Source organism: Elgaria multicarinata, chromosome 21, assembly GCF_023053635.1.
Source record: "Elgaria multicarinata webbii isolate HBS135686 ecotype San Diego chromosome 21, rElgMul1.1.pri, whole genome shotgun sequence".
NCBI lineage: Eukaryota > Metazoa > Chordata > Lepidosauria > Squamata > Anguidae > Elgaria > Elgaria multicarinata.
Window position 1 is genome coordinate 16,870,005 of NC_086191.1, and position 11,826 is coordinate 16,881,830.

Here is an 11,826-nt window from a genome sequence, read left to right on the forward strand (position 1 = left end):
GCTAATTTAGCTCTGAGACAATAACCCTAACCCCACACACTCATTTAGGAAATATAGGAAGAAACAGGCTCAACTCAGCTGCTTTTCTTCCTGATCTAGATTGCCTTGGTTTAAATCCATTCATCGTGCTTGCTCTTCCTCACAGTTTGTTTACCTGATGCAATGTGCAAACTGATCTGACACTTATACTCCAAGGCAAGTAGTCTGTAAAAATCTACACTGCATCACACAGTGATGTCACACAGAGGAGGGCCAGGACCTCTTCTCGATCCTCCCAGAGTGCAGGACACGGAATAATGGGCTCAAGTGACAGGAAGCCAGATTCCAGCTGGACATCAGGAAAAACTTCCTGACTGTTAGAGCAGTATGACAATGGAACCCGTGACCTAGGGAAGTTGTGGGCTCTCCCACACTAGAGGCCCTCATAAGGCAGCTGGACAACCCTCTGTAAGGGATGCTTTAGGGTGGATTCCTGCACTGAGCAGGGGGTTGGACTCGATGGCCTTGTAGGCCCCTTCCAACTCTGCTATTCTATGATCACACATTCAACAAAGCAGAATGTTATTCCACAAGCAAAGTAAGTTACACAAAGTATAACTGTGCTTTGTTAATTTAAGGATTTTTTGTGATGCAGAGTGGAGTCACTTGCTCAGCTCTAAAGTCTATGAGCACAAGGAGAAGCCATGCTAGATCCGAGGACGGGTTTATCTAGTCCCACATTCTATTCACACAGTGGCAGATCAGCTGCGGACCAGGATCCCATAAGCAGGTCATGCGTGCAACAGCACCTTCCCACCCATATTCCCCAGCAACTGGTGTACTTAGGCTTACTGCTGCTCTAAGGTTAGGAGAGCAGACAATATCCGGGGGAAAGCATAGCACGGGGTTTTCAGGCGAGAGTCAAAGAGGGATACCCTCGCTTTGCAGCAGGAGTGTGGGATGGTGATGCTCCATCTGCCTGCTTGTCCTCTCTGCTCCTTGAATGCCCAGCAGCAGGGACTCTGGTGAGCCTTGTGATACAGGGTGGGTGGGGGGAAGAAGAAGAGCTGGGAAAAGGGAGGGAGAAGAGGGAGAAGCTGGTTTGAATTAAGGCTGAAGTCCCAAAGCCTCGGTGCGTGGGAAGCAAGCATGCTGCCAAGTGTTTGTCTGTCTGTCAGTCTGCCTGCCTGCCTCTCTCTCTCTCACACACACACACACAGAGTCAGCCAGTGCCAGAACTTGGCTTGTTTGGGTAGGGTGGATCTTATTGTAAGGAGCGTTTCTGTAAGACCCCCAGAGACATCCTGGGTGCTGTCAAATCAGCCAACCTACTGCCCTAGTTGGGAGATCTGGCCTCTTAACTCCTTCTTCACTCATATAATGCACCGAGAATGAAAAAACATGAGGCAGCCTACACGTGGTAGAGGAGACCCATCCCTGAAGCATTCTGGAAGATGCTTCAGCCAAGATTTAGTCATTAAGGCACTGCAAACCTGAACAGCATCCTGCTCTTCTGCCAGAGGTGAGGAAGAAGCAGATGCCAAGAGGGCAGCTGCAATGTATCCCATGGAAGCCGATCGTTCCCTCAGGTAAGCCCAGCAGCCAGCCAGAGGCAGCTTGCAATGATGACCCACAGCCTCCGTGCAGCCAGCCGCCAGCCTGGGAAGCCCATGGGCAAGGCGTGCCCAGCACTGTCTCTCTCATGCCATGTGGGGAGGGGAGGGGAACAGCACTGACTCATCGGCCAAACATCAGTATATTCCCAAAAGGGATCACTCAGTGTTCCTGAGCTGAAACCTAAGAGGATCACGCCACCAGCCGCCTCACTACCACACAGGTGTCCCCCCCCACCCCCATTGGTTGCCTTCATGGAGCTTCTCTTAATGCTGCAGAAACAAGGTCCAAGCCACAGGAGTCACACTGCCTGCCCAAGCAAGGGAACGAGGCAGCCGGCTAAAATTCAGCATCCTCTGGGTTTAGTTGAGAGTTGCAAAAAAACCCGTATTCCCACCATCACATTTTGTACAGTGTGTTAATGAAGGCCAAGACAGCCCTGACAGACTGGCCAGGATGAGCTTAAAGAGAGCCAATGATGATGACGATGACAAAGAGGAACAAGACGAAGAAGACCAAGAAGAAGAAGACTGCTGTTGACCATGGGTTCCATGCTAACTTAGGGTGGGCATTAGGAAATGTTCTCCAACGCTGAGAAATGTTGAGCCACAGAGCATGCCAGGCAGGAACAATCAGGGAACGCGGGGCATGTTAACAACCTCAGAGCATGTGAATGCCTTGCTGGTGCACTGGCTCAAGCCAGTCAGGAGGGGCGTCAGGGCCGCCCTCCTGCCCTCCTTGCTGCCCACTTCTGCCAGGGGCGTTGCCTCTGCTTGTGCTTTTTATATTGTATTTTGTAATTGTGTTTTTAGACTGTTGGTTGTTTTATTATGCTTTTCATGGTTTTAATTTTTGTGAACTGCCCAGAGAGCTTCGGCTATTGGGTGGTATAAAAATGAATTAAATAAAATAAATCAATAAGGTGACATGCCAGCCAGGTCCACCAATGGCTTCTAGCGGCTGCAGCTGTGCACCCCATGGAGCACAGCCAGATGTTCTCACAGCAGTGAAGTCCCCATGCTTATGACCCTGACAGTAAGCATGGAACAACTCCAGAAACTGTAGCAAGAGACAGCCAGGATGCCTCTCTTCAACGCAGGAGGACCTACAGGGTGGAGAGCGTGAAACCTGGGCACTCAGGAAGTTGCTGGAGGCTCCAGCCCAGTAGGACCTGCTCTCCCTGGCAGCAGCCGCAGCAGCTCTCCGGGGTCCCAGGCAGAGTGAGAGTGAAGTCCACGGCCCTTCAACCCAAGACCCATTTAAATGTGGGGTGGGGTGTTGCTGTCAGGAGCTTGCTTTATGCCATGGAAACACCACGTTTAGGACAGCCAAGGAACATGCAAAGGGAATGGCTTTCCAGAGAAGGAGTGGCTACCAAGCACCCTGGCAGGCACAGAACGGCCAAGGCAGGTGGACGCCCTACTAAGGAAGGCTTCCCTTTCAGACAATGCAGAGCTTGCTCCAGGAAAGGTAGGAAGGAATCCTGCCTGTAACCCAGGAGGGGCATCAAGCTCACTACCGAGCTAGATGGACTGGGGGTGGTCGGACTCCGTGGAAGGCGACTCCCTGCATTCCTAAGCTCAACAAGATGCTCCCCCAGGTCAGTTACATAACATTCCTCCATCCCAATCATCGTGAAAGGAAGCACAAAGAAGATGCATCTTCTTCTGAAACTCCTGGCAGCAGCCTTTCCACTATTTTAAGATCTGATGTGATGTAGCTTTTCACGTATGGGCTGCTTCCCCATTTAACTTCAGAGCTCAGCAGCCCTCCTCTCTTGATGAGAGAGAGAGACAGACAGACAGACAGACAGCTCCTTCAGCAGAAGAGGAACCGGATTAAATGCTCTAGAGTCCGGGAGCCAAGACTGGGAGGGAGGCTCCACTGGAATTGAGAGGATCCATTTCCACGGGAAGGCACAACGAGATGGGTTCCTAGCCCACTTCAATCCCAGAGAGAAACAAAGGGATGATCAACGGCAGTTGCAGCCAGCCTCTTTGACGAGGGAGCCCAAGGGTGGGCTGGTGCCCCTATAGCCCACAAGGCACACACCCCCTATAGCCCACAAGGCACACCCCCCCTATAGCCCACAGGGCACACACACCCTATAGCCCACAGGGCACACACACACCCTATAGCCCACAAGGCACACACACACCCTATAGCCCACAAGGCACACACCCCCTATAGCCCACAGGGCATACACACCCTATAGCCCACAGGGCACACACACACCCTATAGCCCACAAGGCACACACACACCCTATAGCCCACAAGGCACACACACACCCTATAGCCCACAGGGCACACACACACCCTATAGCCCACAGGGCACACACACACCCTATAGCCCACAGGGCACACACACACCCTATAGCCCACAAGGCACACACACACCCTATAGCCCACAGGGCACACACACCCTATAGCCCACAGGGCATACACACCCTATAGCCCACAAGGCACACACACACCCTATAGCCCACAAGGCACACACACACCCTATAGCCCACAAGGCACACACACACCCTATAGCCCACAGGGCACACACACCCTATAGCCCACAGGGCACACACACCCTATAGCCCACAGGGCACACACACCCTATAGCCCACAGGGCACACACACCCTATAGCCCACAAGGCACACACACACCCTATAGCCCACAAGGCACACACACACCCTATAGCCCACAAGGCACACACACACCCTATAGCCCACAGGGCACACACACCCTATAGCCCACAAGGCACACACACACCCTATAGCCCACAGGGCACACACACACCCTATAGCCCACAGGGCACACACACCCTATAGCCCACAAGGCACACACACACCCTATAGCCCACAGGGCATACACACCCTATAGCCCACAGGGCACACACACCCTATAGCCCACAAGGCACACACACCCTATAGCCCACAGGGCACACACACCCTATAGCCCACAGGGCACACACACCCTATAGCCCACAGGGCACACACACCCTATAGCCCACAAGGCACACACACCCTATAGCCCACAAGGCACACACACCCTATAGCCCACAGGGCACACACACCCTATAGCGCTGCTCCCAACAGGCCTCAGGGTGTGGGAGTGAGACAAAGAGCTTCCAGGAGGGGAATAAAGTGGCAGAATGAGACAGCTGAGCAATCACACATCCTCTTCCCCAGAGCACCACCACTGAGCCTCCTGGAGGAACCACCACTGAGGTCTCTTCCAGGACCATCCAAGCTGGACACTTGATTTGCTTCATACTGTAAAAGGGGAGTGAGGGTGGGTGGGACACAGAGCACACAACCCACTCCCACAACACTGGGCATGAGAAAAACGCACCTCTGCTGCACTTGCTGCCGAACACTGCCTGGGCCAGGCTGAAAGTACCTGGCTGTTCATGGTGTAGTGGAGAGGTGAGGGGGCAGAGATGCCTTCCTCAGTTTGGCCCCCAACCCAGTGTTAAGACATCTCCGCTGGGTGCTCAGGAGTATTACAGGGCAAGAGAAACCTCACAAGATTAGACAAAGCCTTTTAATTTGTCAAGAACTTTACAATGGACAGAACTGTCTTTTAGGGATGTATTTTAATTTTGTTTTATAAATGGCTTCAAAAACAACCTTCCTCTAAGCCTCCAGGGAAAGGACAGCCCCTCACCATATAACCTGTTGTCAGCCTGTCTTTTTCCAATGCATCCACCGTAATGTACACCTGGGCTTCCCTCCTCTATAATCTCGGTTGCAGATGCAATGCAACTGTGGCCCAAATGGACTCACTGCTCACACAGGTATTTGAGCCATCATGTCCCCCGTCCCAGCCCTTTCCTCTCACAGACACATGCGCACGCACACACACACGCCCTGCCCATAGATAGGAAGCTGCTGTTTACACCCTGAAAGCACATCATGTTCATTTCCATTTTCCTGTTTATAGGAAAGGAGGCAGTGGATGGTGAGCAACTGACAATGTCAGTCAACCACAGACATTGCATGAAAGGCCACACACAGCCTCGCAGGCAGCAATCACCCCCAACATTACAACATGTTTAGAATGGCAAAGACTGAGAATATTGGGGACCTATTTGGAGTGAGGCAGGAAGGGAAGAGAAGCAGGTGCTGGTGCATGGTCCTTTTCCCCAGGCCCCACTTCTCAGCCACAACAATGGGGCTGGAGCGGGCCGGTACCAGCACAAGTGAGAATGAGAGCCAGGAGTCCAGGCTCGCCCCTCGCCCCCGGGCTTTGCAGCTGTCCTTGCAAAACCAGGCATCAGCCTAGGTGCCTAGCACCACCACCACTACCACCACCTCCTGGAAGGCTCTTCAAACCTGCTAGTGGGGGAAGGGGAAGGAGATGGGAAGGACAGAGGAAACGACAGGGCAACAGAGCGGGACTCCAAAGCAAAGGCTGTGCCGCCTTTCCTTCAGGCTGAAGCCTCAGGACATTATGGCCCCAGGACCCGTTTCCCCCCCCCCCCCACATCTAGCACATCAGGCTACGTTGGGGCTGGGTGGAGCTGTTGTTCACTAACAGGCCTTCGTGGCACACTTGCACTTAAACTGGAGCGCTCTCTGGCCAGCATGTTCATGTACATCTTCTGTCCAATTTTGCTGGGGAAAGCAAGAGAGACAAGGCTGGGAGCAAAGCAGACCTCCCCCCCCTTGGCCCAAGGCCCTCGGCAGAGATGCCAAGCAGGGAGCGACACGTGTCTTTGGCAGGCAAGTGGGTGAGGCAGCATTGAAAGGATGCACATCCCCAGGGATCCCACCTCCTCAAAAGCCACAGGGAATGAGGGGATTGGCAAACAAGCACAGAGCAGCAGCAGCAGCAGCCCTTCAGTCCCGAGCACTCTGGCTTGCATCTTACCCCTTCCTGCTCTCTCGTGGACCCTGTGGATCCACCTGGACGGGGAGGGGGGAGGCGCTACCTGGATGGGGGTGGGCAATCCAACCTACACTGGGGCAAAAAGTTGGATCTGGCCTTTTCCAGCCCCCAGTTCCCCAGTTTTTGTTCATGGACTGCCTACAGAGAGACCATATGGGGCTTGTGTGGTTCCCCAAAACAAAACCATCCACCCCCCTCTGCTGGCCTGGGAGAGTTTCTTCTGGTTGAACCACTTGGGGACTTGTAGCCTGGCATTATTACAAGGCGTGACATAAATTGACCATTCACCACAGGAAACTTCTATCTAGGAAACACACGTACTTGCAAAGTGATGAGTAATCACAAGCTAAAGGAAACCGCACCCAGCACTCATCCTGCCCTTCGTGGTGCTAATATACATATTTGTTTAAAAAAATAAACAGAAATAAACAAAAATAAACAAAAATGTAACATAGAAGAATCTTAAGAATTTTTGGAGAGCGTTTTAAAAAATCAACACTAAGGATACGGAGTCAAAGTGAGTTTGATGAAATTCCACCATCCAGACCAGTTCTAAGGCCATTTACCCACTGAGACGCATATACATGGCTGCAACTGGGATGTATGCGCCCATGCCACTAGGTACTCCCACCCAGCAGCAGTTGAACCGGTGGGAAACGGAGTCGTGAACTGGCGTTCTTGTGTGCCTGTGTTATAAGGTTGCCGGAGCCAGGCCCCGGAGGGCTCCTGTCCATTTGAGGTGGCAAACGGCACAACTCTTGCCCTCGCAGAGCCGAAATGGCAGAAGAGGCCATAACTGGGAAAATGTGCTCCTCGTAGCGATGCTTAAAAAGGTAACCGCGCCCTGGCCCTGCCTCGTCCTCGGAAGGCGACCAGCCCCATCCTCTACACTGGGGGCCTCCTGAGGGGCCACAGCAAACCAGTGGCCAAGAGGTCACTCTCGCCTAGCGGCAAAGGCCTTCCCAAGCGGCAAAATGCTCCTTCTGGCTTGGCAAGTGAGCAGTGACCTGGCAGAGACTGGCTTTGGTTCACCAGGGAAAGAACCGGTCAGGACCCACCCAGCCCCATCCTCAACGCAACCCTCCTGGAACTTACCTTGTCCTCGTTGAGGGTCAACCAGGGAAACCTTCACCTCTGCAGAATGAGCACAGCCTCCTCCTCCTCGCTGCGTTTCATGCAGGAAAAGAGCTTGAGCAACGCAAGGAGAGCAAACAAAACCAAACACCAGAATCCCAGATGCAGACGACTCCGCAGAATAAGATAAATGGCATGTGCCACTTCACAAGTCAGCGTTTCCCTGACCAGTCCGAGCTGGGTGGCTGAAAAAGGAGTGGAAGAAGATGAAGTGTGGAGAGGAGGAGGCGGTGGGTGTGGGGGGGGGAGGCAGGAAGGGGCTGGGATCGGCTGTCGGCCCTCAGGAAGTTTTGACAAGGAAACTCAGCAGAGGGCTTTGAGGGGAATAATAATAATGCATTTTTTTCTTGGCAAGAACAGCGATTGTTTGGAACATGCAAAATATGCACTGGGAAAAGAGTTGTAAGAGGAAAACTGTGGCAGCCCTACTCCAACCTCCTTCTTTTTTTTAATCTTATTTGTATTTTAAGTGTTATTATTATTATTTATTTATTTATATAGCACCATCAATGTACATGGTGCTGTACAGATTACACAGTAAATAGCAAGACCCTGCCGCATAGGCTTACAATCTAATAAAGTTGTAGTAAACAATCAAAAAACCAAGATTATGGCAACCAGCTTGATTGATAACTGGCAAACAGAGGGAGAAAACGTGGAGGCACTGACAGACTTTGCATTTCTGGGCGCAAAGATTACTGCAGACGCTGACTGCAGACAGGAAATCAGAAGACGTTTACTTCTTGGGAGGAGAGCAATGACAAATCTTGATAAAATAGTTAAGAGCAGAGACACCACACTGACAACAAAGGTCCGCATAGTTAAAGCAATGGTATTCCCCGTAGTAACCTATGGCTGCGAGAGCTGGACCGTAAGGAAGGCTGAGCGAAGGAAGACAGATGCTTTTGAACTGGGGTGTTGGAGGAAAATGCTGAGAGTGCCTTGGACGGCAAGAAGATCAAACCAGTCCATACTCCAGGAAATAAAGCCAGACTGCTCACTTGAGGGAAGGGTATTAAAGGAAAAACTGAAGTACTTTGGCCACATAATGAGAAGACAGGAGACCCTGGAGAAGAGGCTGATGCTAGGGGAAGTGGGAGGCGAAAGGAAGAGGGGCCGACCGAGGGCAAGATGGATGGATCTTATTAGAATGTAAGCCTATGCGGCAGGGTCTTGCTATTTACTGTTTTACTCTGTACAGCACCATGTACATTGATGGTGCTATATAAATAAATAATAATAATAATAATGGATGCTATTCTGGAGGGGACGGACTTGACCTTGGGGGAGCTGGGGGTGGCGACGGCCGACAGAAAGCTCTGGCCTGGGCTGGTCCATGAAGTCGCGAAGAGCCGGAAGCGACTGAACGAATAACAAATTTAAATGTTTAGCGGGGGGGGGGGGGTTGAGGAAGCCCCGCCCACCCCCACCCCCACCCGAGAGAGGCCGGCCACCGGACCTCTGAGGGGGAGCAGCAGGCTGCCTTTGCCACGGGGTCGGGCTGGGCAAGCGCGGCGGGCGGCTCCTGGGCCTTGTCGGCATGGGCGGGAGGCAGCGGCTGACGAGGGCCCTGCCGTGGGGGCTCCTGCACGTCCCCAGGGTGGGGCCCGGCTCCTGCGCACCCTCCGGCCCCCCTCCCGCCCAGCCAGCTGCAAGCGCCGTCCCCGGAGTGGGAGGGGCCCCGGCGCCCTCCGGATGTTTCGGACTCCTGCTCCCACTGGCTGCGCTGACTGGGCCCGACGGGAGTTGGAGCGCATCTGCCCATGCGCAAAGCGTCTCTGTGGGGGCGGGGCACGAAAAGAGAGCGCAGAGAGAGAGGCCGGGAGATCGTAGCAGGAACATCGGAAGCGCAGCGCGAAGCGTCGAAAACAAAATGGCGGCGGCGGCGGCGGCGGCCCCTTCGGTTTCCTCCCTCCTCAGACGAGGAGCGAAAGCGCGCAGGCGCCAAGTGCAGCCGAGGCCGAAGGGAGGGGCGCTGGCGTCACCCGGCAGGCGGACCACAGCGCCCCCGCTGGCCGGACGCGGAGTAGCGCTATGACGACGGCTGCGCGTGGCTGGGAAGGGGGAGAGAGGGCGGGAGGGGCTGCCGAGGGCGGGAGGGAGGGTGGTCAGCAGCCCCCTCCCTCTCTCCCTCCCTCGCAGCCCCAGTGGCCTACCCTGCAGGGCTGCTGTAACCATCCTATCGGTAATGTGGAGACGGCGTCGCTAATTTGTGAAAGCCCCTTTCCCACAGGAGACTTTGCCTGCGTTACACGTGGGGCTTCCATACCGGGCGGGGGGAGGAGGGGGAGGGGAGGACACGACACCCGCCCCGCCCCGCCCCGCCCCCCCGGTCCTCTCCGCGCTTGACAGGCAGCAGCTGCTCCGCTTTCCCACGGGGGGGGAGGGGGGCTGGCTGCGAAGATCCCGCCCCCGCCCCCGCCCCCGCCCCCGCTCGCCTCCGCCTCGGTCCAGGCAGCCCGCTTGACGGGCCACTTGTTGCCCCGCGAGACAGGACGGGCCCTTCCTTCGCGCCCTCTTCCCGGCGCTCTCACGGCCTCCCGAGGCGGAAGGAGGGAGCTGCTCCAGCCACGAGGAGGGAGGGCTCCTGCGCCGGGGCTCTTGAGAGCAGCTGGGCTTGGCCGCGCCGCTGGCAGCGCATCCTGCCCCCCACCGGCCCCCGGCCCCGCGCACTCTCTGGCCCTGCTGATGCGGCAGGCGCAGGCTGCCCTCCAGAGGCCCCGTTAATTGCCTCTTTTTCTTACACTGATCACTCTAATTGCGGACAATGATTTCCACATTCCAGTGTGACCTCTCACCAGATCCCCCTCCTCCAGCCCTGGCTGTCATCACTTACCATTTTAGCCAGGAGGAGGAGGAGGAGGAGGCCCTTTGGGCAGCCAGAGCCTGGGGTGGGCAGACGGACAGAAAGATGGGCTCCTGCACAGGAGCAGGGGACAGGAGGGGGTGGCAGCCGCCCCCTGGCTGCCCTGGAGACACGGTTGGTCTCCCCAAGAGTGCCAGCTTGGTCAAAGGGACCTTGTGCCCTGGGGAGCACACCATCAATGTACATCTAGTCAGGCAAGTTTCCTAATGCAGCAGGGCAGGGCAGGAGGAGGAGGAATAGGCAGGGCAGGAGGTGGTGCCCAGATTATTCAGCCAGACTAAACGCTGGCCTGGGCGTGTGAGCCCCTTGGGCTCTGCTTCAGCTGCAAAGGGCTCCGAGTTGTCCCCGTCCAGGTGGGCCAGAGCCCCGGCTTCTGTTCCCCCGCAGCCGTTGCCCCATTTCGCTGCCACCGCCCCACCCCATCCAACCAATCTTACTCCTTCCCTCAAACTGCACAGCTACGATTATTATTATTATTATTATTATTATTATTAATTTATTTATTTATTTATATAGCACCATCAATGTACATGGTGCTGTACAGATTACACAGTAAATAGCAAGACCCTGCCGCATAGGCTTACAATCTAATAAAGTTGTAGTAAACAATAAGGAGGGGAAGAGAATGCCAACAGGCACAGGGAAGTGTCAACAGGCACTGGGTAGGGTGCCAGCTGGGACCTGCGGAGTCCTGCCATGGGGCCAGAGCTGCCCAGGGCAGCCTGCATGTGCCGCCAGCCCCCCTTGCCCTCCTCCCCTCCTGCAGAGCCGCTCTTCTCTGCTAGGAGGAACGGAGCTGGCCTGCAGGCTGGGAGCAGGACAACGTTCCTGGCTGGATTGCCTGCTGCCTCTGAAAGCAAGCAGCCCCAGCCAGGAGCCCTCTTGGCAGCCCTCTTGCCAATAAGTGCATTAGCAGCACCGCTCCCCCCTGCTCCGCCCCATTCATTTGCCACTCCACTTCCCGACAGTGTTGCCCGGCAAGAATGACACCAAGAGGAGGAGGGGGGGCTTCTTCCCCTCATCTCCCAGACCCTGAGAAGGAAGGAAGGAAGGAAGGAAGGAAGGAGGGAAGGAGGGAAGGAAGGAAGGAAGGCCCTTTGGCCTAAAAGTGAGGGCTGTTTAGGAAGAGCAACAATGGGGAATGGCTGGCCTGTTCCCCATTATGGGCTCACTGACTTCCTGTGGGAGGAAGGAGGTCAGCCCCCAGACCTCTCTGGGGACCAACACAGGCCCCTGTGAGGACATAAGACAGTGCCGCCCACACCCACCGGGCTGAGGGGGAACGAAAACGGAAGTCCTGTGGAGGCTGCCTTTGGAGAACCTCAGCTGGGCACCTCGGCTGTCTGTCCGG

The 11,826-nt window shown here is 55.0% G+C and overlaps 1 protein-coding gene across 1 annotated transcript in view; it reads right to left on the minus strand.

Moving 5' to 3' along the window:
* The window catches only part of PEAR1 (platelet endothelial aggregation receptor 1), a 33,769-nt gene extending 24,658 nt beyond the window's left edge, over positions 1 to 9,111 (minus strand). The window contains exons 1-2 of the mRNA XM_063145795.1: positions 9,069 to 9,111; positions 7,571 to 7,794 (exon numbers count right to left, since the gene is read on the minus strand). The gene's annotated coding sequence lies outside the window, so the exon portion shown is untranslated. The remainder of the gene's footprint in view (positions 1 to 7,570; positions 7,795 to 9,068) is intronic.
* Positions 9,112 to 11,826: the final 2,715 nt, after the last annotated feature.